General features: G+C 36.7%; 1 long non-coding RNA gene across 1 annotated transcript; it reads right to left on the bottom strand.

The window, feature by feature from the left end:
- Nucleotides 1-1,580: 1,580 nt before the first annotated feature.
- LOC122183170 lies at nt 1,581-25,024 on the bottom strand. Its single transcript, XR_006180125.1, has 3 exons — nt 24,986-25,024; nt 9,261-9,311; nt 1,581-1,830 (listed from the first exon to the last, which is right to left on the bottom strand). It is a non-coding gene; the product is annotated as an uncharacterized LOC122183170 (long non-coding RNA).
- Between the last annotated feature and the right edge of the window lie 355 nt (nt 25,025-25,379).

Raw genomic sequence — 25,379 nt, 5'->3', positions numbered from 1 at the left:
GTATCACATCAGTTACCTTTTTATTTTTTTTTTTTATATTTGCAAGTATTTCTAATCATAATAAAATGCTGATATGCAATAAATGCTTTTCTCAGACTAGCTTTCTTCACCTTAGCCTATCACTTCTTAAAATTCAAGCATATCACAAACCAGCATAAAGGAATAAACACAACAGTAACATTATTACAGGATTGTTAGAATATATATATTTAGTTAAAATTTCACAGTAACTATACTACTTACTGCACTTCATTAGCTACACAATATCTCCTTTTTAGTGAGAAGAGATGCCAGAAAAACAAAGGACTTCACATCAAACTGTGAAAGTTATTTTTCTAGCTACTGCAGCTTGGCAGTCACCACAGGCAGTTATAATAGCTTAGAAATTGCCTCGGGGTCTATCACTGAATTCGGTTGTTGATGAGCTTTATATTGCTTCATTCTTAAGCAGCCTTTTACTTTGATTAGTCACTTTTCTTACCCCAACAGAGCTATTATAGATAAAAATGAACAAAAGTGATCTTTCAATAATTACACCTGATGTTTTTCCTGGTTAAATTGTAGCTGAGCAGACCTCATCAGGTGTGTGTAAGAATAGGAACTGAATCATGCAATTTTTTACTTCAGTTGAACAATGGAATATGCCCTGATAAGAGATACCTGTAGATGTGACAGCCAGCTTATACAAATACATTAAATTCTGCTAAAATATAAGAGTGTTAAAGATACAGTGCATGCATTAAATAATACACTTTTCCCCACTTCTGATAAATATTCCTGATGTTCCAAAATATTGAGAGAAATCATATTTAAAGGTTTTCAAAACAAAGAAAGCCAGCCCATAGGTTCTCACAAGCTTAAATATCAAACATGGTGCTTAAGAAACCATCAGCTTCAGAAAGGCACGTTCTGATAAGATCCAACAAACAAGTCCGCATTTCTTTGTTTTCTTGTTCCACATAATACAATTATTTCTCAACTGTGTCTAGAACTGCAGAACATTATCTGGAAACTATGATTTTATTCTGTCAAGAACCACAGTACATAATGCACTAAAATGGCATACAACAACTGTAAAAATGTTACCTTAAGGAAAAAACACAGCACTGCATCTAGGGCAGCCCATATATGTTAATGAATGATACCAGGAAACAGATTACTAATGTATGTTAAACAGTACGTAAATATGGCAGCATTAGCATAGGATGTCAGTGCACATAATCAGATCTGGTATCACAATGCAACATTTCATTATGCCATGTAAACAATCTATAGGATAGGAGATTTAGAAGTGTCATCTTTAATTTTCCACAAACTGAAAATAATGTTGCCTACTCAGCAAATAATGAAAATGTTATCCTAGCACGTTGATATCCGTTTGTCCATTTGCAGTTGAACAAACATCGCAGGTTAAATCAGATTTCAGAATCTTTAATCGATTAAAAAAACATTGTGAAGTGTCATGGACATTTCTAAACTGTCAGTTCTGAAACAGCCTATAAGCTATTGACAGTTTGCTGTATATTAATTTTATTTTGTACATCATCCTACAAGAGGGGAAATAACTGCCTCAGTTCCACTTTTGTATTAAAACTACTTACCTAAAGATCACAAACCTGAGCAGCTTTCAGCAGAATTTCAAATACCACCTTTATTATAATCCCATTTTAATTTTAAGGAGCACTTATTAACATCTTCAATGTACAACTTGCAGAAAGCAAGCAGAACAAGCAAATTTCACATACCATAATATGGTACATTCCTCTCACACTCCAAATGACAGATGTGGCATGATGACACGACCTTGTGCTCAGGCCAGTTACATTTTATCTGTAAGAAAAATAAAAGTATAGATATTCAGTCACAGGACTGCCAGCACAGACCCTGCTCCTGTGCACAGTGTCTACTATGAATAACTACTTAAAACATCATTCCATGTTACATTTTCTGCAGACAAGTCTCCATTAGAAATGGAGTTAGCACAGTTTTGACTAGCAGAAGCAACTTCTGGTACAATCCTGGTGGGCACCTCGGAAATCTGTACAGTTTCTTACACTGTTCTTAATGTTCTTGCTTTCTTGTTGCAAACTCTTATTCCTCAAGAATGTATCCAGTCCAATAATGACAGTTTTTATGATCACCAATTCACGTTTTTCCCAAAGGATTAATAAAAACAAGTGTTTGTGTACACTTTAATTTGCAGTACTGTTATAGAAGCTCTAATTCCCATTATCTAAGCTCAGTTTTTTCCAATGCTACTTCAGCTGAGATCCAAACTTCATTATATGGCTTTAAGGTGAAGACTGCAAGCTATAAACAACCGAAGCAAAACCAAGGCTGGGAAAAAGTACTAGCACTCATAACAGTTGGTCTGTTTCTGCTTTCCAAGTGACTTTGTCAGGAGTATACCTCAAGTTTATACAATCTGAAGCAAAGCTGGAAACTAAATGCAAACCTCATTAGCATTTGCCTTGGCATCCACAATGAACAAGATTTTGAGAACTACTACAAAAGCTATTTCAAAATATATGAAATATCAATTTTTTTTAATAGTAGAAATATTAATATTATTTCACTATGGATGGGTGGGCCAGTTTCAAGAAATCTCCCTGCTTTAAGAATTATGTCACCATGTACCACAACACACTGGGTTACTGAGCTGTTATTTTATGCTAAGCATTCTCCAACATGCTTTTTCTCCACATTGTAACTGATAATCACTCTTCTTCCATGCTAGACTTACTGAAAGGGTAAACTTACACAACCTCTGGCCTTCCATTTCAATAGTTTCAAGGTGTGTACATGCACCTACATTCGGAACTGAGAGTAATGGCATCTAAACACAGAAGAAATTAATGAATGCCAGGTTCTCGCCTCTCCCCTCTCCTCCCCCCCTTTTGAAGTCTTACCTAGTAACTGCTAGTACCCACTTCATTTTCACAAGACTATCAGTGTCATCTCTCATATTGTTATGCATGCTTGGAATACCTTGCTCACTTTGTTGTCAAAGTTACTGTTGCCCGTATTATGACCTTTATAAACCTACCTTCATAATATACTATCCTTGCAGAAACATTAATCAGACGGGTAAATGCAGCCATTCTCGGAAGTGCAGCAAGGATTAATTAGCTGAGATTGCTTGCAGGAAGCTAACACTTGAGAAAAAGACAGCTATTTCTTGAGAATAGTAATGATTCCTTAAGTGTTAATAGCTAGTCATTGGGAAACCAGGTTATTTTTCCTATTAAAATTCCATAAGTATTTGAGCACAGAAAAATTTGAAATAGAATGAAAATACTGTACTAAAATGCATAGCAAAGATTTGATCACTCCAACAAATAGTTAAAGATAACTTAGTACTTTGGCCCTACTATCTTGCATTTTCACCTCTCTGAAGTCTAATTCTTCATCCTTCAGATACAATGTAGTTCCTTTAGGTAACTGTATAGCTGATCAGATCTGGCAAGTACTTGAAAGAATGTTTTCTGAATTCTTTGTTTTTATTTTTGGGTTTTCAAGTCAGCTTATTTTCTGATAAGAAGTACTAAATTGAATTGAAATGCTCTACTTCATGGCCTCTATTCTTATCCAAATTAGCTTTATAAGGAGATGAATGGAGTAACAGGCCTGTTTATAATGAAACCACTTTCTTCTAACTTGCTGGTAGCTGAGTTTGGGAAGACATTGCTTCAAATCAAATTCTAAATGAACATTGCTTACAATCCCACACTGTAATCAGACTGAAAGGTGTTACTGTAGTGTTGCAATACATGTCATAACTCATGTAACACCGTTCTTAAACTTCCCTGTGATCAAAATCATACTACACAAGCTACCTAAATGCAGAAATTGTTTAATCAAACTGAAATTCACTGCTAATTGTTCCAAATCACTTAACACTTCAAGTGCCAATATCTGTCCTGCTTCTTTTACGCTAGGGATACAAGAAGTGCCAGACAGCCCCAATAGCTGCTCAGCATCAATCACAATCTGAGCAGCTAGCACAAGAGCACACAACAAGACAATGTTTAGCAAAACCTTCCTGAGGTTTCTGTTCTATTTACAGAATTTTTATCCAACCTAACTGACACAGAGATCAGCAAAGCCTCCAACTGTATTTCCTTCAAGCAGCTGTACACTCTATAAATTTCATATAAACAGAACCATGATTACAGTTCTCCTGACTTTTGCTCATCTTTCCTCAGGGCTCTTCAGGCCCTTTTCAAGTTCTGAGGCTCGGCAGATATAGGTGGAACAGCCTGCTTCAGATCATGGAGATCCCTCTGCTGAAAACTCCAAATCATCTAACATTTAGTACTGCAGGACAAAACAGAGCACGGCTTTTCATTAGGGGGAAGAAAATACTATATATATCCATCTCCAGAAAACAACTCATATTCATTAAGTTGGCATTGCCTATAGTTTAACATAGATACTATTAAAGTGAATTTCTGTTGCTTGATACCAAACAGGAAATAGCATGCATGGAGCAGCTAGGTTTCATTTTATTTCCTTAATTAAGCTGTATCTTTTTCTAATTTTGTCTCTAGGCTGTGGTAAGGGAACAGAGGCAATCTTTTTACACAAGTATTTGCTCTCAGAAGCCAGCACTATTGTTTTAATTCACTACAGTTTTAAAGTGTAGCTTTATTTCTGGTTTTCTTCTCCTACCAACCATCTGAAAGATGTGCTACGTACAACTTACACAGTAGTTTTCTATCATAGCTACAAATTGAATGATAAAATACAAACTCAAGAAATAGAATACTCCTCCATTACAAATCACTACCTGCTAAAGGTAAACATAAACGCTAGTGGTCTGTTGCACGCACACCAACCTGTGTGACCAGAGCACATACACACCACATGAAAATAATACTACAGCATCTGCCATTTCTAGATTCAAGCCCCACTTAAATGACAGATAGATTTCTCTACTAATTTATGTAAAAATGATCAGACTGATTCTCCACTTTAGTTTTTGTCTATCACAGGCTAGATTTACTTAACCCCAAACCCAAATACCCAGCATATAGAACCTTCAGCTTTCCCACAGATTATCATTCTCCACCCTTTCATCTTCCCACTTCAATCCTGAACGTAGAGATTCTCAGAAGGTAAATGAGACAATTGCTCATGACAAAACACTAACACAGCCAAAAAAAACTTCCCAGCCTCTTCCAATCAGTCTTGTAATGCTGCTTCCCTCTGCTCACAATCAAATTTGGCAGCTACACCTACTCCACATTCTTACTTTTCACAGAGCTCACCAGACCTCTCCTCTGCTAGCACCAACAGTAAAACAAAGCTGCCCAGCCACCAGCCACTAAAATCACTTGCTCCCATCAATTTACAACACAGATTGTTATCTTATTTCTGTTTGCCCCAAGATTTCAAACATGTAAATCTTCACACCACCATGTAGCACCTTCCCAGGTGTAGATCAGTATGGTATGTTCAACAATGATGAGACGGGCTGGAATTTAAAAAAATTATTTAAAACAAATAGTCAATTTCTTCCTGAGTTAAATATACTCTTTCATTAGCTAACCTCACTTGACTGGACTAATTGGCATAAAAATTACATATTTCTGTGCTTAGATCTGGCTGAATGAATGTAACATTGTCAGCATTAATTAAGTGTAGATCAAGAGCCATAGTTCCACTACTCCAAATGTAAATTTCCTCAAAAGAATTCTAAATAAGAGGTTCCTGCTTTATGCTACACATAACTGTAATTGGGCAAACTTTCAGAATCAAAGAGCTAATTTCACAGAGCCCTTGACAAGTCACAGTTGGACTAAAGAAGAAAAATATACATCTGCTTCTTGCTTATCAGTAGTCAGCATGGTACACTACACCTCATTAGCAAACTTATTTTAAAAAGGGAATCAAACACAGCTTCAAAAGTCTTGATTTGATATATTTTGTGTGTGGCTAGATTTTCAGAATCGCCAACACCTGTATCTGTATATACACAACGGGAATCAATTCAAAGAGGACAGAACTCATTTCCAGTTTCAGTACTGAAATGAGGTTAAACTTTCTCAACTCAGCAGTTCCCACCATGACATTGGGAAGGTTTTTTCAAAAGAACTCAGAAAAGTTATATTAAAAATCTATTCTTAGCCATTTATCCTGCAAAAATGCTAGAAGTTCCAAGATAAAAACAGACTGAAACGGTCTTGCAGGCATTTTACTCTTGTGAATTGTTTCACAAAAATCTACAGGACTATCTACAACCTCAAGCAGATAAGGCTACGTCATACCAGATAAAAAAAAAAACAAACAAGAACAGGGTACAAGTGTCATTTTCTAGCTCTTCCCCCAGTGGAACTGCCTACATCTTTGTGAGCTGGTGGGAGATGTATAGTGACTGCACACCAGCACAGAACTGAAGCATAAGAACTTGCAAGATGGTTCTCTTTAATGTAAACAAATAGGCAGTCTAGATAAACAGGTAAGCAACTGAATTGCAACAGTCTTAACTGAGAAAAGAAATGCATTCCAAGGACAAAGGAGATAACCATTCTGAATTATAAACAGCTCTCATATATTCCATCAAGGCCAAAAGCAGCACACAGATGTGAAGTAATGCATAAAATTTATGTAAAACTTCAGACCCAGTCCATGAACCTGGTCATCTCACCAGAGAAGAAGATCAGGTTTGTCAGGCAGGACCTGCCTTTCTTATTTCCATGCTGACTGGGTCTGAGCACCCACTTCTGCCATGCATGCCATGTGATGGCTTAACCTGATCCGCTGCTAGACCTTCCCTGGCCCTAAGGCCAGACTGACAGGTCTGTAACTCCAGTGCTCCTCCTTCCCACCCTTCCTGTATGAACATTATCACATTTGCCAGCCTCCAGTCAAATGGGACCTCCCAGATAGCCAGGACTGCTGAAAAATTACTCTGAGCAGCTTGGCAAGCATTGCCACAACTCCTGGATAGAACCCACCTAGTCCAACAGATCTGTGGGTATACAGATGAATAATTGGTAGGTTGCTAACCACTTTTCCTGGCCTCATTCTGCTTCCTGCCTCCCTGCTTAGCCACAGGACATCTTTGTCCTTCTTCGAAAGGTCATAAACTCTTTTTCTTCCAGAGTTGCAGAAAAAACTCTGTTCAGCCAGGATGGGCTCTCTGCACTGGCTCATCTCTCAGCACACAGGGACAGTGTGTTTCTGTGCCTACATCTTATTCATACAATCTTATGTTGTGTTGAGGGACATGGTTTAGTGGGAGCTATTGGGAATAGGTGAACAGTTGGACTGGATGATCTTTTAGGTCTTTTCCAACCTTGGTGTTTCTATGATTCTGTAATAGTGCTCAACCTTTCTGGACCCTCTGCCCCTTAGAACTGCCTCTCAAGGAACTGTCAACCGTACCTCCATGGGCCAAAATCTGCCCTACAAAAATCCACAGTATCATATCACATGCAACTTTATATCTTGATTTCTAATATTACTCATATCAAGCTGCATATTGTGTTTCTTCAGATGCTGAGATATTGAGCTTAAGACTTCCTCTGGAGTTTGCAATCAAATACACATAAGATCATTCAGCAGAAAATATTATGTACTGTAGCATTTAACTGAATTATAGCAGTCCTACAGCCATCATTATGGAATTACTCCATGCTTGATCAGAAAGCCTCTCTCTCTGCCTCCTGCCCTCCAAACACCAGGACTCTGCTCTATTTTCAGAGCTGGGTATCTTCCAGCCACTAGATGTTGCTCTGGTTAGAGGAAACAGAACACTCAGAACCATGAAAAAGAACTCAGTGACCACTGCAAGGCAAAAAACCTATGGCTGAAGTATTTAATTTTCTACTCTGCTCTTTTCTTTGCAAAACAACTCGGGTATTTCTTTTTTGTGTGCAATTTCTTTGTTGTTTTATTTTATTATTTCTAGACTAGTTCACCCAGGTCTAGACAAAAAAAAAAATGAAACTCTTCATATTTTCAAGTCTGAGATGTCACAGATCTTTTATGAGCTAATAAGAATGGCAGCATAAAACTTGATTTTGTTCCTAATTTTTTCCTCATTTATATTACAGCAAGTAAAAATATATCGAAGCCCTTCATCTTTACATTGAATTCTCAGATTTTAAGGGTCTTAACATTGTAAGCACTGAGATTATTTTTACAAAATAATTTTCTTGATCAAGTTTCTGGAATTATTTAACTACTGAGGTAGTTTAAAATGGAGTTAGCAAGAGTTTTTTTATATAAACTCAATGAAGTCCTAACAACATGATTCCAGCTTTTTCATTTTCTCATGACAAATTGTTCCTTGATTGACTTCAGTATATAAAAAGAATCATTTCCTAGTTTAATCAGAAGATTTAAGAAGCCTACAGAAAAAAAGAAGACATTAAATAATTGACAAAGAGGAAGCAAAGAGGAAGTAATGTAACAATTAGTTCTGGGGTAAAAAAAAGCCTAACCTTCAACTCAAAATGACATACAAATCTCTTCCTGATACGGAAAAGAAAGAATGAATTCTCATTTTTAAAGAGAAATCTTCATAAATGCATCCTGTTAAGCTCCACAGTCAACAATTTAAAAAAGAGGATTGGGGTTTCCTCGCATGCAATTATCAGCATTCCAGTCTGAAAAGCAAGCTCTGGATTTGGCACTGGGAGCAATACCAGCTGTCTCAATAATCACCTCAGAGAAAGCATTTACTTCTTCATAAATAAAATGCAAATATACTTTATAAAAGGTAAAATAGGTTAAAAAAAAAAAAAACAGGAACAAGCCATTTTATTTATGAATGCTTGTAATATCCTATCTCCATGCTTTCCTGGGTTCAGGAGTCTTTTGTTTGTTTAGAGAACAAAGTTCAACCACTGCAGTTTTGAATTACTGCCCATAACCTAATCTGAAACCCAAATGGAGATGCAGTGGTGTGAACATACATACGTACACATACATCTGTAATCATAAGTACATAAAGTCACATATTCACTGACAGAGCTAGATGTATATATCACATATATCAGTATAGAAGTAACATTTATCTGAACTAACTAGTAGATAAGTATTCTGCATTCAGAGTAAATATTCCTTAGGGCTCAGATTTCATTTTACTATGAATTTACCTTGTAAATTTACATTTACTGTGTGGGAAAACAGAATACATCATGTGAAATTTTCCATTAGTATTCGGGTAATAACACTCTGAATTCAGATCATAACTCATGGCTACTTGCCCGAAATCTACTGTAATTTGTACAAAATTGAATAACACAGACCTTGACTGAAGTGATACTTTGTGGGACTGGGCACTGAGAATGGAATTGCGCCTGCAAGAAATCAAGAAATAATGTTATGACCTAAACCGAATCAACAGTAAAGCAAACAGATAAAACAAAGAACACACCAATAAATAAATCACCTAACATATAAATGAATAGTTTGGGTGCTAATATATTATTCCAGTATTTTCTTACTAGCTGTAACCTTCCCTTGCATTTTTCATGGGAATTGAAATGCAAATATTTTATACATTATCTAAATGCAACCCTACTTTTTAACCATTCCAGGAGAACAAAGATGTAAATTTAGCAACTTTGTCTGCTGTTACCATGTCTAAAAGTATATACGTTTTTGGCTCCAAGAGACCTTTGCATATCACTAGTTTATTTTAAGACTACATTTTGGGAGCAGAAGAAAATGTCAGATTGTAAACAGCCAAAAACCAAGAGCAAGGACAAATAACAGCAAGAGGAGGAATATTAAATGAGGACACTAAGTCTTTTTTGCATAGAAACTGCATACAATACCCTTCTTACTACTGTAGAGAATTAAGTAGAGCGCATTATAGAAAATAAAAGTTATTCACTTGAAACACACAAAATGGAGACTCTTCCTTTTTATAAAGCTGGACAAACAAACAAACTATGGACAAACTATGACTGGGAGCTAAATTCTACCCCAACATTATAGGTATAGTAATTCCACATCTATGTAGCAGATGATAAAATATCAATTTTGGGGCTAGCTTTGAGGCTAGCATGTGTGATACCTGACTAAAGACTAAGCAACAACAAAAACAGGCAATCTGGTACCCAAATCTTAGCTAGGCCACCAAAAATTTTTATTTTGCCAGTTTGGAGCCTCCCAGAATGAATGACTGGGGGAGCACAAGCCTCTAACGCTCATAGACTCAAGTTTAGGTTGGATATCAAGAAAAACTTCTCCCCAGGGAGGTGGTTGAGTCACCACCCCTGATCGTGTTTAAAATCCATTTAGATGTGGTGCTCAGAGACAAAATTCAGGTGACCTTTCACTAAAACATTTCACGTATATCAGTACAATTTGCAACTGCTGGTAAACTGAATTCCCATTAAAGGTTTTATTGAATCTAATACAGCAGTAATCTGGTAGCAGAGACACAGTTTTACATCAGGAAGTCATAGTTAAATACAGGAGAATCCCTATATATGTTTTCAGATTATGAACTACCTGTTTTTAATCTCCTAAAAAAAAAAAAACAAAAAACAACAGACAAGATTCAAGTATTTCAGTATAACGAGGGCAGCTGCATCACACTGTCACCTAAATACCGACTGCCTGCCATTCTTGAGTAAGGTAGAAGCAGCAGCATTACACACCTATACTTCCTCTGCACAACCTTCCAAAAGGAAAATGATTCAGTGGTCAGACAAATTTCTTCTAAGATAGCTTTGTCCACCAGATATGCATGAGAACATAAGCTAGAAGACTATGAATCTCTTTCCAGCTAATTTGGCTATTGATACCTTTTTTTTTCAGTCACCCCAGAATCAAACCTTTGACTTGTACTGCGAGAGAAGCTGAGGCAGGTTGTGTTACATACACTTAATCAAGGACAGCAAATAATTTCTAGTTACATTGTTACCATGCTTTTGTCTCATTTCAAGCTTCTAAAACCAACTTACATTTAGTAATGCCTGAATATCTATCTGATATGCAACAGAGGTATAACGTGTCTCTCTAACTCACATTTGATTGATGTTGCCAAGCCTGTGGGAATAAGAACCATATGGCTGTGGATGCAGACAGCTCTATTACTTGATTTACCCCTATTCATTATGTTCAAGTGGCAGCTCCACAGCTCCATGCCATTTGGAGAAGAAAACTGGAAAGAGATGCCTGGGACGCCTTCAAGTGCTTGCTTTTCCTAGCCTCAGCATTCAGTCTGCAAAGGAGTCCTCTGAGAGATCTGTTTTTTTCTTGCATCCACGCAGATTTAAGTTTATTTAGGAGCAAATGAATAAAAACAAAATGAGCATGTCAAAGTCCTGCTAGGAAAAAACCCTTAATGTCCTGGCTCCTTCACCAAAGCACATGATGTGGATTTTGACATTTAATCTCAGAACTCCAGAAAGACAGCCTCCTTATGTATTTCTTGTGTTCCACCTCCAAAACTTCATACTTCCTTTATTTGAAGGAGTTCATTCTACCCTGAGTGTTTGACAAAGCCATGTACCTGCTTTCAGGATCCTCATCCAAAACAAAAACAACAAAATAATGTCCACAAATGTGGTCTAGAGCTTTTGTCATGAAAGCCAAGAAAAACCTCATCCATTCCCATGACTTGTCTTGTGCTCAACAGTAATTTTTTCTTCCCATTCACCATCTACTGCAATGGGAGGTTTATGAGAGATTTTTATTTATTTTAATAGGTTTTAAGGGTTTCCTTTTTATTGTTCTTTTTCTACTTTTAAATGAAAGAACTTGATGAAGAAAAAGTAACAACCAACAGCCAGAATAACTGCAGAAAGTCTTCCGCAATGACAGATTGTAACTCAGGTCTCACCTTGTTTATCCATATTTCCCAGTGCCTACAAACAAGCATGAGTACAGAAAAAAGTAAGGAAAAGGCAGAAGTCTTCTTCTGTTCTTTTTTCGTTCTGTTTTGGTCTTGGGGTTTTGTTTTAAATAGTAATATTAGTGACAGCCATAAGGCAAGGCATTCCATCTCATCCTAGGTGGCTCAGACTAGAAGTTACATCTTAAGATACAGCCTTCCTATTTAATAACCTAACAAATTAGGTGTTTCTACACCTGGGAATCACAAATACTATTTTTTATGTTCCATGGAATTAAAAAAATTATAATTAAAAAAAAACTTGCACTTCACTGGCAAAACAAAAAGGTCAGGCAAAGAGGAAGGTTATTTTCAGACTCTTCCTTGATAAGCATACAAGCACATATATAGAACCCATGTTCATCACTCTTAGGTAAAAAAAAAAAGTATAAAATCCAGATTCTCAGCAGTTTAACTTCAAGGAGCAATACTTACACAAATACTTGGCCCTTATTCAAGAAGTAAGATCAGAGAATCTCTATGCACTGCACACTATTACAAGATGAATTCTTACAATCACTTGTCTCACTAAAGCACAACGCATTTCAGATGAATTAATGATGTGATGACATAACTCAAAATATACTGGCCGACCCTGAAAGGAAGGGTCAATTCTGCACCCAAGAATGTTGACCTCAGTTCAAATCAAATTACATATTATGAGCTAGCTCTCTTGTTAAAATTATTTGGTTTTGAAATCTTCTGACCTCTGTAAAGTTGCTACATATCTCAGGAACCTGCCTACCTTCAGGCAGCAGCAGGAGGATCATCTGGAAAAGGTAGAAACAATAAAAAGGCAAACAATTTAGAGGAGCTGATTCCCCAATCTCCCTTTTTCTATTAAGGAGGTGCAATAAGGAGTAGCCTGAGGATAGTTTCAAACAATACAAACCCACATCACTGTTGCCTATAGAATGGCTTGGTTACTGTTTTCAGTCTCACAAAGATAGTTCAAATCTGCCTACGCTATCCTCACCAATCATCCCTACTGGCAGAAAAGTCACCTAATGCACAGCTCTGTATGTTTTTGGATCTAATCTAAACATTCAGCTTTGAAATCCTACACAAAAGTGGAAAACATTAGAATACTACCAGGGAGCTGTATTTCAAACTTAAGTGTGTTGATATTACAAATAGTCAAGCAAGATCTCTTGATCTTAACAATTTATTCTTTTATCTCTTTCCCTTAGCCTATATAACAAGCCATATTAAGTCAGGATTCTGCTTATGGGATTATTGGAAGGCAAAGCTCTCCTTACTGCTAAGATATTTGGTAGAATCTAGTTTGAGAAAACAAGCATTCCACTACACAGTGCTTCATTTTCAAAGGAGCCTTATGAAATAATGAGACATCTCTTTCCATACTCTATTCTCCAGCACTAGGTAATCAGTAAATACTCTACAGACAAGTAGAGCAGAGCTTCTTTGTGATAAAGCCAAGATCCAAAATGCATAAGTTCAAATTCTAAGGACTTCCCTGCATCAATGTTCTACAGCATAAATTTTCAGCCTAGACATTTAGAATATGATACAGAGGTTTATAAAGGTTTAAATCTTCCTTTCTTTTCACAATACAGCTGGAAAATGATAGACACAGACAAAGAAGAATGTGGTGAGAGACTAGCAGAGAAAACTCAGAAAATACAGAAAAAAATAGGAAAGAAATCTGTAAAATAGACTGCAAAAGAACAAGAGTTCTATTTGCAAGAACTATGATTTTGAGGAGTATCAAATAAAAAGTAGCGAATCAGTAGCAGTGTTGGAGATGGTACAGCTGTTGAGTTGGACACCTGCACTACAAGTGTCTGGAGCCGTGGAAGTAAAAAAGAGAAAAAACAACAGGTTCTGAGGACGCATCTTGGTAAGAAACAGCACTGTTTACTTAAATCCCTATGATCTTGATAAAAAAAGTAGCAATATGAACTAACTGCTAAAAGAACATTCCTTCATAAAGCAGATCACGAGACTCCAGTGGCTGAGATCCTGGGCAACATTATCTTCAAGGCATTCACCAAATTATTAGTTCAAAGATCCCTCCTTCCTCTTCACTGCTGGATTGCCCAAGAACACCTTGCTTAGGCATCTTTCAGAAACATGACCATGCAAGTCCTCTTTGATACTTCCAGGATTATGAACTATTGGAAGATAACACTCGTAAGATTATTTTTTTTAAAGCTTGATGAAGCAAAAATATCTCAACTGTACTAAAGTTCATTGCCTACACTGCAAAGCACAACAGTTGCTTGTAAACTCATTAGAGTTCCTACACTATCTCCTATCTCAGTGTATGAGATAACAGAACAACAACAGAATTTCCATTTGCAAATCTGACAGGGAAAATCATAGGAGAAAGTGAATATGCATTTGTAAGCAGTGTTACAAACCAAAATAAATCAGTTAGATCACAGCGTGTGAAAAGAATGAACTCACCATGCCCTCCCTCCCTGCTTCTAAAACAACTGGTTGGCTTTTGAAAATACTGTAAGCTTCAGCTAGAATACAAATAGTCAAATTCACTTTCTTCTTCTGTGGAAAATTGTGTCAAATGCATTGAGCTTTGCCTATGCAGTGCACTGCTAAAAACAACTGTACCATCCACACCAATTATTTTTCTTCAAGACGTTAACATCTTGACCACCAAATAAAGATATATGCTGAAAGCCTGCATGAACATAGCTGAATGCTTCTCCTGTTTCTATTTGAGGCATGGTGAATGATACCATATCAAGATGGGAGAGAAAATGTTTCTATTTTTTTTTCCTGATGTTACTTTGTAACTTTAAAATACAGTAACACTGAAAAATATTTCAAACACTACTTTAAGAAGTAAACTCACTGCACTGTACTGGCTTCATGATTTATAATCACAACAAAACCATACAATAAAGAAAAACAAAGGCACAGAACAACAAAAAAACACACCACATGTTTCTCCAGGACGTAGACGATCGCAGCACTCCCTAGGAGGTCCACAATCAGTGCAGCTGTACAACTAACGCTCCTGCAATTTGCTTGCAAGTGCAGCTGGACTAACCTGCAGCTATAGAAATTTACAATATCTGCAACAGCCACCTGGAATCACTAATCTCCATGGAAAATCTTCATCCTTCAGTAGCTGGACTGGTGTGAAGCTGTTCCAGAACAAGTAGAACAAAGAAGTGGCTTAACTCTCTCCTTAAAACAGGTTCCAGATCAGGCTTAACCAAAAAGCCACAACCTGGGAAAAAGCAGTCTCCTAGAAAAAGCTGTAAAGACTTACTGGCTTTAATTTAATATGAATATGCTTTTCATCTACATAGGCTGCCACTTTTACTAAGGACTCCTGAAACCTAAATATCCTAAATAGTTCACTTGGAATACTGCAACTTCTTGCAGACAAGATGCTTATTTTCAGCTCAGAAAGTAGAATTTGAAAAAAAGCACTGGAACTTTAGAGTATTACTGGATCACATTCATATTCATTTATTCCTACAACAGTAGATCAAATCTCTCCAAAGGATGCACATTATTGTATTATTGCCAAATCTCTAGCTAGATTATTTTAACTGATGCAGTAACTCAATAACAAATGTTACTAGAACAGTAGTATTTGATAGCCTTATTTCTCATTCTCAGCTAATATGTGGTAACTGAAATCCAAACTTTTCTTTTCAAGGAAAGCTTGAAATTGTTAACAGCTATTATTCTGTTAATTGAAGTCAGATGACCTGAAATTAAGAAAATACATCACTCAGCCAGAATTGTCACTGCAGCAAATACTTGTGGAAAATACCCAAGCAGCATTACTGTTTACCAATAAAAAGTCAGTCCCAACTTCCAGCCACTCAAAACTGACACTTCCAAGGTCCTCATAGGAATTAAAGTAGCATGGTCAGAAATGGAGAACTCGTTTCTTAGTGAAATAACAGAACATTACTTAAAGACCTAGCAGGATTTAAAATTTACAACTACCATTACCTACAGAGCTCTTTTCCCCAGTGCACTCAATGTAACAGCAGCAATTTTTTTTTTTTTTTTTTTTGCACAAGGTTTTTTTTATCCTTTCACTGGAATGCTTGACATCAAGTGTCAGTAAGTCTCATACAGATTCCAAATCAAAATTTATTATTACTTGTATTTTTTGCTTATACTGCTTTATTTTTTCTTCCTCAGCTTTGTATCTCCTGGAATTGTTTAGCAATTACTTTCTCTATTGTGTTCCCTTTCCTCATCTTAGCCTTTCTCAGAATGTTCAGTTATAAACCCATTGTGCTAGTACTACTGGCACTCACACTATTACATTTTGGCCTGAATATTATAATTCAAACATGCCTGTAGCAAATAAAATAATGCTATGCATGTGTCTTTATACAGGCAGTAAAACAAAACAAAACACACCAATTCCTTTGCAACTGAAAGGAGAAAGTTAATTTACAAGATTGCTGAGAACATAAAACATAATTTCATCCCTTTCAGACTAGAACAATTCCTATTTCTAAGTGCAAAAATGTATTAATTTAACTTTTTAACTCCTTAACAGGAGAATTTACTGTGAGATTTGTGGGTCTGACTATTAAATGCGTTTGAAACAAGAATTCTGTGAATTAAGCTTTCATCTTCTAAATACCTTCTCTACCTCTTGAGATTTCTTCCTTTAAAGTTACACTGATAGAACTATTTATAAAAGCCATGGAAGATGCATTAAAAAGTTTAAAAAGCTCTTGCAATAAACACTGTCACTTAGATGTAAAAATGAAACAAATTTACATCTTCTTACAATTGTTTTGAGTGGAATCTTTGGTATTTTTCTTTCCATTATGATGGCACTGAAGGGGATGTTACATAAATAAACAAGAATACTTGATTTATTATGAACTCACATGGCAGATCATACTCTGTGTCTTTGTCTTTGGGCAAGACTAGAACAATAAAATAACTAAAGTGAGATATTATATATGTGAGATAGTAAGATATAAAGTGAAATCTTTTTGCACCTTTTGAAGTTGTTCAAGCTGGAAAGAACACTGAATAAACTGAAGAAGATAAAATGCTTAAGTCTCAGAAGCTGTGATTTTCCCATACAGGTAGATGAGATCCAATAAAAAGTCTGAAGTGTGTATAAATGGTTTTTATTGCAAAAATACCTTAATCAGAGGAAGCCACACTTTCATACGCCAAAAAACCAAGGTGGAAAACTGACAAATGCTATCTGTAAGACTTGTCATGTAGCCAACAATGGCAATGCCAACACCAACTACATTTGATTTTACTTCCTAGGCTACGCACCAATCTCCCTCAAATTAGAACACAGGAAAATTGAAGGGCTATGATTTTTTCCACAATAGATTGTGCCATTTGAAGAACAATAGGAAATAGCACCTACCTGAATAAAGCACTGGCTTTACAGGACTAATCCCTGCCAGTTTTTCAGTGACTATCATTTCACATGCAATGAACAAATTAAAACTGAAATAACTGCACCATGCATAGGCTTCTGTTCATGCTCAGTGAACATGAGCTCTATGAAAGTTAATCATATATTAAACAGAAGTGAAAGGAAAGTTTTATGTGGAATTTAGACACATTTTGACATTTCTCACTTAATAACAGTGAAGAGTTTCAGACAAAATCCAAGTATCTGTCAAGAGGTCCAACACTTATTTGCTGAGAACAAAATAGGTAACTGTTTAGGATTCACTCAAGTGGGTTAAATAAAACAAAGTGCATTTACTTCAAATTGCGGTACTTTCAAACCTTCACATACTCCTTAAGTCTTCTGTCAGACTAATAGTGGCACAGCCAGTTGCAAAAGCTCCTGTTGCAAAGCTAAGAAACATAAGCTTGGAACTCGTTGTATGAGAAGGTAACGTTTCCAGAAGTGTTCCTTAAGTATGGTTAACAAATTTAACACAGTCAATACATAATTCCTCAGAATTATCAGTGCCATCCATTCTAACTAAAAATCAGCAACTTGGGATTTGCTCAAGTTAAACAGCAGCTGCTTACAGCAACACTGAGAACACATACTTGCTTTGTTTGTTTGAAAACAAAACTTCTTCCTAACTACTCTTCATGCAATGCCTGCATTTCCCACAGGCACAGTATGCTTTAGCACTTCATTAGATGGACAACATTGAGCTTATTTAAAAACAGGCAAGCAGTGTCACAGCTCATTTGCTCTGATGCAATTGTCAGAAGGTAGTTACAGCCTGCATGCCCAACCACAGGGAACGTTTGGCATAAAAAGACACAGCAGGAACCATGTTTTTTAATATAACAAAACAATGGTTTGGCAGAGGGAGGTTTTCATGCTACAGGCAAATGGTAACCTACTCCCCCTGTTGTTCCTAGCAAAGCATTAGCACTGAAATTTAGATGTGACACTCAAACCATTTGGGGAGTTTTAATGAAGTCGGAGCCACCCAAGTTGTTTCTTTTTGACTAGCAGAATCTTCCTGCATGAAATGGTACTAACTTAAATGAACCCCAGCAGTGCTAACAATTGTCCTGAGCTATTTCAAGTTCCTCAACAAATCCACAAGGTAGCAGTACTCAGCAGAGACTCACAAAACAATAGTCCAGTCACAATGCAAACATTTAAATTTGAAATGTCAATACTGTCAATCAGATCTGTAACTGCACCTATAGTTTTCCTGTTTCACACCACTCTTCCCTGCTTTCACTACACAACTGACAAAATCAAGAAATAGAACCACATACCTGAAGAGTCCTTACACTCTAGAATTATTAAGTATATAACAATACGACATGAATATGAAATATTTGAGCCTTGATGCTTCACTGAGACGCAGTAGGTTCACTGGAAGCTCAATTCCATCAATTTGATGGCAGAACTGACAGAATCCTGACAGAGGATTTATCCAGCTTTATCCAGGAATTGTAGTACTTGGGAAGATGCATGATGCACCTTCTTCAGGAAGGCATACACATGTAGTCTGCCTCCAGATAAGGGTCTCTGAAATCTGCTGCAATCAGCTAACAAGTATGCCCAAAATAATAAGCCTATTAGCATGCTATTGACAATGTCTTAATGAAACTAAGATGACACCACATTCACCAACCACCTCCATGGTTACTGGAGCTACCAATTAGGAAACTAATAGTGTTTAGGAAGAATCTCATGAATCAAACAATAAGATTTTCAGGTTTTTAGTTCTTTTCTGGACCACAAGCAGAATCACTGCCTCAAACATCACAGGAAATCTCTCTCTAGGAGAGTAAACAGGATTTTCTTGTCCGCTTGTAAGGCAATTAGGTTAAGTGGGGAAAAATGCTTTTATGTAAAATCATATCCAGTTACACATCTGTCATCTGTGACAAAGTATATTAGTCAGTCACTTCCAGGGTATCACATGATTGAGCACTTCCTCCTCAACTTTTAGTGTTCTCAAAATATCAGCCAACATTACCTACAGGCACACGAGACAATCTGAAGAAGAAAAGGGTATGCGACTTTTGCTGCACTGCTCTTTTTTTATGCTTTACATTCATTGGGATAGTCACATCTCTAACTAGAATTAATGCACACCCCCAAACACATTTAACAGACCTTCACAGAAGCCAACAATACTGACATTTACTTTACCATTTCTGCATTTAAGGTCATCTTCAATAATATATCAATACAAGTCTCACACACTGATTAAATTCAGAAATTAATTCAAGCTTTTGAATTCACATCGAACTTCTTCATAAAGTTTGACACTGTATACAGTATTTGCTTTATCACAGGAAATAATTTCTCTATTTCTGCTTCATTTTACTGATAAGACAGAAAAAAAATATTAACATGACTCGAAAGAGCAAATAACACAAAGCAAACTGAGATTCTGGCATGAACACCAACACCCTGCAAATTTGAGCTGATGCTCCAAAGTCCTCCATGTAGTTTCTCTCAACCTATTAAAATATCTGAATGAAGTGCTACACAATTGGAGTGCAAATGCCCAATGAGAATAAGGAAAGTTCTGACAGTTGCCTTTTTCTCGATTCAGAGTTGTTTCCTATGAGAGTTTTCAGAGATTAAGGAGTTTGTACATCTATAGAAAGTTACACGGTTCTGGCTTTCCAAAAACAAAAGAGAACTCTGAAGAAAAGGTTGTTATTTTAATAACCAGTGTCCAAAGCAATTGTGTCATAGCAGCTGGTGCTTAAGTTGCTAGAACAGTCATTAACATGTAAGAAGTTTCTTGCTTATGAAATCTATTATAATAAAGGAACTTTAAATCTGTCCATTAGTAACAAGAGATTTAAAACAAACTTCATAAAGAGAGTTCTCCTAGAATTTGTCTGATATGGCTTCTGTAAACAGAAGTTCTTGATAACGGGTTCTGATAACTGCTGTTTCAACCTGCCTAGGTGATTGATTTGAGTTAATCAGGAACTTAAGCACTCATATGAAGCATATCCTAAGGAACTGACACACAGCAGTGCTTGATAACTCAAAGGTATTACCCACAGACCTTCCAAAACTTCTTCCAAAATAAGCCTCCACTTACCATGTGCTGCTGTACTAAACAGATCTGGGGATTGCATTCGGTCATAGCATATAGCCTTCAAAGATTTAGAAAATCCTTGAGGTTTTTTTTTTTTTTTGAGGCAAGGGAGAAGGGTGAGGGGGATGTATGATTATGTACAAGTGCAAACTGGGTTCCTATGTATGTATAATGAAAATTGACTCCTTGTTAGTATATTAATATTTATCCGTCTACATTAAAGCCATCCGGATACAATTCTTCAAAACGTGCTGCAGAAACATCCTTGTTGTCTATGTTTTTAGAAGCGCTCACAGTAATCTAGTAGTAAAAAGTTAAAATAATCAAGAGAAGAGGTGCATATGTAGGATACAAATCTCCATGTTTCTCTGCTCTTTGAACTACTTTGTCATCTTCACAGATCTGTGAGTAAGTGACTAAGATGGGATGACAGGAGAAGAGAAAACAACAGCAACAAAATGACCAAGAGCATTGAAACAGCAAAATAGTGGGGGAAGCTGCAAGGATTTTGAATACATTTAACAAGACTCCAAGGATTAAGAAGATAAAGATTTAAGGATACACAGTGTATAAATAAATTTTCACACCATGCTTGAATTCACTTAAGTGCTCCAATATAGAACAGCAACACTGCAATATCTTAAATATTCTCTTTTCTCAGGAACTTTTCTGACTATTGCTTAAAAATCACCCTTTAAACACAGTGAACTTGCAATAAGTTCATTGGGTTTTCCTTTCAGTAGTGCCTGAAAACTACTTTGCATTTATGCAGCTAACAAGCTAAATGTACAAACTGAGCATTTAATTGAGAAACAAACAGTGGAGATGTTTGTCTGCCCTACTATACATTGACAGACAGAAAAATTTCCTCCATTTCCTAATATGATTTAGAATCTACTACAGATTTACTTTGAAATATCTATTTCACATCCTTAACATATTTTGTACAATATACAGAAATACTACACAGTAAACTGAAGCATCAAATTCCTTTGCAAAGATAGAGATAGCTTTCAACCTCATGAAATATATATTTCTTGATATTTTAAATCTTTTGCAGGTTTACCTTGAAATATCTCTCACGTCCTTCATGTCCTTTTGTACAAGGCACAGAAATACTACACAGTAAGCTGAAACAACAAATTCCTTTGCAAAGATAGCTTTCAACTTCATGGAATATATATTTTTGCACTGTCTCTCACATTTTTTCCCCAAACTGTTCGATGTGTATGTGAGTTTCTTAGTACTGCAATGAGCATGAAATGTATGTTCAGAAGGGAGAAATGTGAAGAATTACAAGAGCTTAGTGAACAGTATAAAAATATAGCTGCAGGCAAGATTTTGCACAGAAGCACCAGTGATAATCTCCTAAAAGGAAACAAAAGAAGATTTAATAATACTGTGAAAACAGTTTTTAGATTAGATGTTTTAAAAAAAAAAAAAAAAAAAAAGACAAAAAAAGACTGAAACCTTACAAAATGCAGAAAGGTAACAAATCCCTGAGGTCGTACATTGTAACACAGACATAGAAACTGTCAGCATCACGGGATGAAACGAGAGTCAATAGAATGGCTGGGTTGGAAGGGACCTCAAGGATCATCAAGTTCCAACCCCCCTGCTGCAGACAGGGGTGCCAGTTGCTGGACCAAGTACCAGAAGAGATGGGCCAGGGCCTCATTCAACCTGGCCTTAAACACCTCTAATGATGGTGCCATCCACAAGCTCTTGAGCAGTCTCCAGCACCTCACCACTCAGTAAAAAGCTCCCCCTGGCATTCGACTTCCCTTCCTTTAGTTTAAAACCATATTCCTCATCCTATCACTATTTACCCATATAAAACGCTGATTTCCCTCATGTTTGTGAGCTCCCTTTAAATACTTGAAAGGCCATAGTAAGTTCTCCTAACAACCTTCTCTTCTCTAGGCTGAGTAAGCCCAGTTTCCTCAGCCTGTCATCAGAGGGGCTCCAGCCCTTGGCCCATCTTTGTGGCCCTCCTCTGGACCCTATTCAAAAGCTCCACATCCTGCCCATGCTGGGGACTCCAGATTTGGATGCAGTACTCCACCTGGGGTCTCACAGGGTCAGAACAGAAGGTGACAATCACCATTCTCACCCTGCTGTTCATTCCTCTTCTGATAAAACCTAGGACACCATTGGCCTTCTGGGTTGCAAGCATATACTGCTGATTCACAAAATTTTTCTTCAACCAGGACCTTTAAGCCCTTCTCAGCAGGGCTACTCTCAATGAGTTCTTCTCCCGGTTTATATGCATGCCTGGGATTACTTTGACCCAAGTGCGAAGCCTTGCACTTTGCTATGTTGAACTTCATTAGGTTCACAAGGGCCCAGCCTTCAAGTTCATCAAGGTCCCCTTGGATGGTATCCCTCCCTTCTCCTTTATCAACCACACCACCCATCCTTGCATCATCAGCAAACTTGCTGAGTGTGCACTCATCATCCCATCATCTATATCATTGACAAAGATGTTGTAACAGCTATGAATCTGTAATGCAATTAGATGACAGGTTAATTGAGGTGTATCATGTATATATACGTTTCATTGATAGTTTGAAGTTCTGAGAAATAGCCATCTAATCCACAAGGCCAGATAAAAGAAAAATACCAAGGTTCTCAAAATTAGAAGAAAGCAGATTAATCAAGATCCTGAAGTTTCCAACACAGATTTTCTTCACTGCCATCGCCATTACCACCCCTGCCTGAAAATCTCCTGACAGTTTACAGACGAAACTCTGATAGTTCATACATTACACTGGGCAAATTTATATTGTCAGCAAGAACCGTAGCAAAGTAAACTTATTCCATGTCTAAAATGCATATTGTAGGAGCCTGTCACATCCCCAGCTGGCATACGGAAACCACAACATCGAGTGTCTTTAGACTTTTGTTCTGAATGTCAAAACTTCAGTGACTGAGTTTTCACAATTGTCTTGTCAGCAGACTGCTGATGGATTATGTTTTAGTCCTGTTCCACAAAGTAAGAAGAGGGACTGCTTTATTGAATTTGCAGTTACTCAGTATTCATTCTCTAGTTATTCCTTCCAGTTTCCTTCCCTGCTTGTTTTTTCTATCTACTCTACAATTAGGTATCTGAAAAATAGAGCTTTTATAAACAGCAGAAATCAGAGACAGCACTATGTTTATTTGCCGAAGTGAAACGGTAAGAATAAAAAACAAGTCTCAAACTGACAGATAAATCAAAATTGAGACAACGTTCCAGCAATCCCATGTTTTGCTCGCAATTTTTCATTATGACAAAAGTTACAAGAAGAAACATTTACTGCCTTTAGAGTAAGGGAAAATTAAAACTAAACTTCATCCACAGACATTTCTAATGTAGAACTCCAATCTCTTGGAATCATCCACATTGGAGGAACTTTTTGCACACCATCTAAGCCCAAATTCCTGCTCAAAACAGGATAACCACCAAATTCTGACCAGGTTGCTTAGGGCTTAGTTTAACATTAGATTTGAAGACTTCCCAAGGCAAAGACTCCCCCATCTCCTCTAGAAAATGCAATCCAACTTCCCTCAGTCTCCAACCTCCCCCAAAACGCAACTCAGCCATTAGCTTCTCAGTGACATCAGCCAGTTCTCTCAGCCTTCTACGATGCAACCCTATGATGGATCTTACAGGTCTGTCAAGAATTTAAAATTAAGACTAAAGTTCTAGTAAAGTGCTTTTAAGTTCATATTTCTAATAAAACATTGGCTTTAAAGATTAAATTTGTTGTTAATATCTGTACTTAGAGATAGTGCCTAAAGGCTGCAATGGTAAATGGAACATCTTTTATAACTGTAACTGAAACAACAGCACAGAATTGAGAGCCCTAAGGATTGTCCCCAGCTCAGTCAAAAATAAAATGGAAAATTATGAAGTATAATAGATACTGAGAAGTATTGGCAATGATCCACACACACTGCGGCAAGAATACTACAACTAATTACAGCCTAATGATGGTCAAGAGATTTCAGTACAGCACTTCAAATGTTACCAGTCTAATAAGGCTGGATGCAGCCTCGGTAGCCCAAGAGTCCTTAAAATAGCTCATATTCTGACATTACTCTTATGAAGTAGGATCCTGTATTTCATCCACCAAATGGACAAAAAGCAATAATCGTATCTGCTTACTTTACAATATATTCATTTCAGAGTGAAACTGGCCATGAAAAGTTCAGTTTTTCCACTTTTATCAAAGCAAAAAAGATTTAACAGAAAAATAAGTTCTTGCGGTTCTCACTTAAGTACAAAATATTCTTATCTATGCAGAATAAGATTTTTGTTCAAATTCTGTAAGTGACTTCATTATTCTGCCTTCTTACTGTCAGTTCTCATTATTCTAATTAAGAAATTAAGTTAACAGCACCTTCAAAGAAAGGAAATACTGCAAACTAATGTGAAGAATGAATCTTTAGACACCAGGAACTACAGTAAAGTAGCACAGAACGTATTAACTCAAACGGATGGCATGAAGACAATTTTGACATATAATCCAACATAGCATAAACTAGATGACCACTGTGGGACCAAGAAATTACAGTTCCACGTGCTTGTTATGCCAAATCAGAGATTATCATCAAGTTTGTCAAATAACTTATAATAACTTATTACCTAAGAAGTAGGACATCACGATTCTTCAGAAAGGTGGAGAACCTACCAAAGAAGTTAAAACAAAATTAGCTCAACACCTGCTATGCCGCAAAGAACACACCGTCGACATTTTTATAAATCAGTGCTGTCAGAAGATTGTATTAAATGAAATAAAGCATTAACAAAATAGGCATTGTGGGTCAGCATTACATAAACTCAGAGGGGCAAATCACTAAAATCAGTCCCTAAAACATCCAGGAGTCATGGATGGTGATAAACTGTGGTCAGCTGTTCATACATTAAAGCATTTTGTACGTAACCATCAATTACTTCACCACAATAGGGATTCCTATCCAGATCTATTTGGCAACAAGGAGCGTTGAAAATAAAATTTCCTTTATCATTAAGTTAGCCT

This window comes from Lagopus leucura, unplaced genomic scaffold (assembly GCF_019238085.1).
Source record: "Lagopus leucura isolate 7727_CA_CO unplaced genomic scaffold, USGS_WTPT01 Super-Scaffold_100017, whole genome shotgun sequence".
In the NCBI taxonomy this organism is placed as follows: Eukaryota; Metazoa; Chordata; class Aves; order Galliformes; family Phasianidae; genus Lagopus; species Lagopus leucura.
Note: the sequence above shows the minus strand (reverse complement) of the source record. Positions and strands in the feature narration are given on the sequence as shown.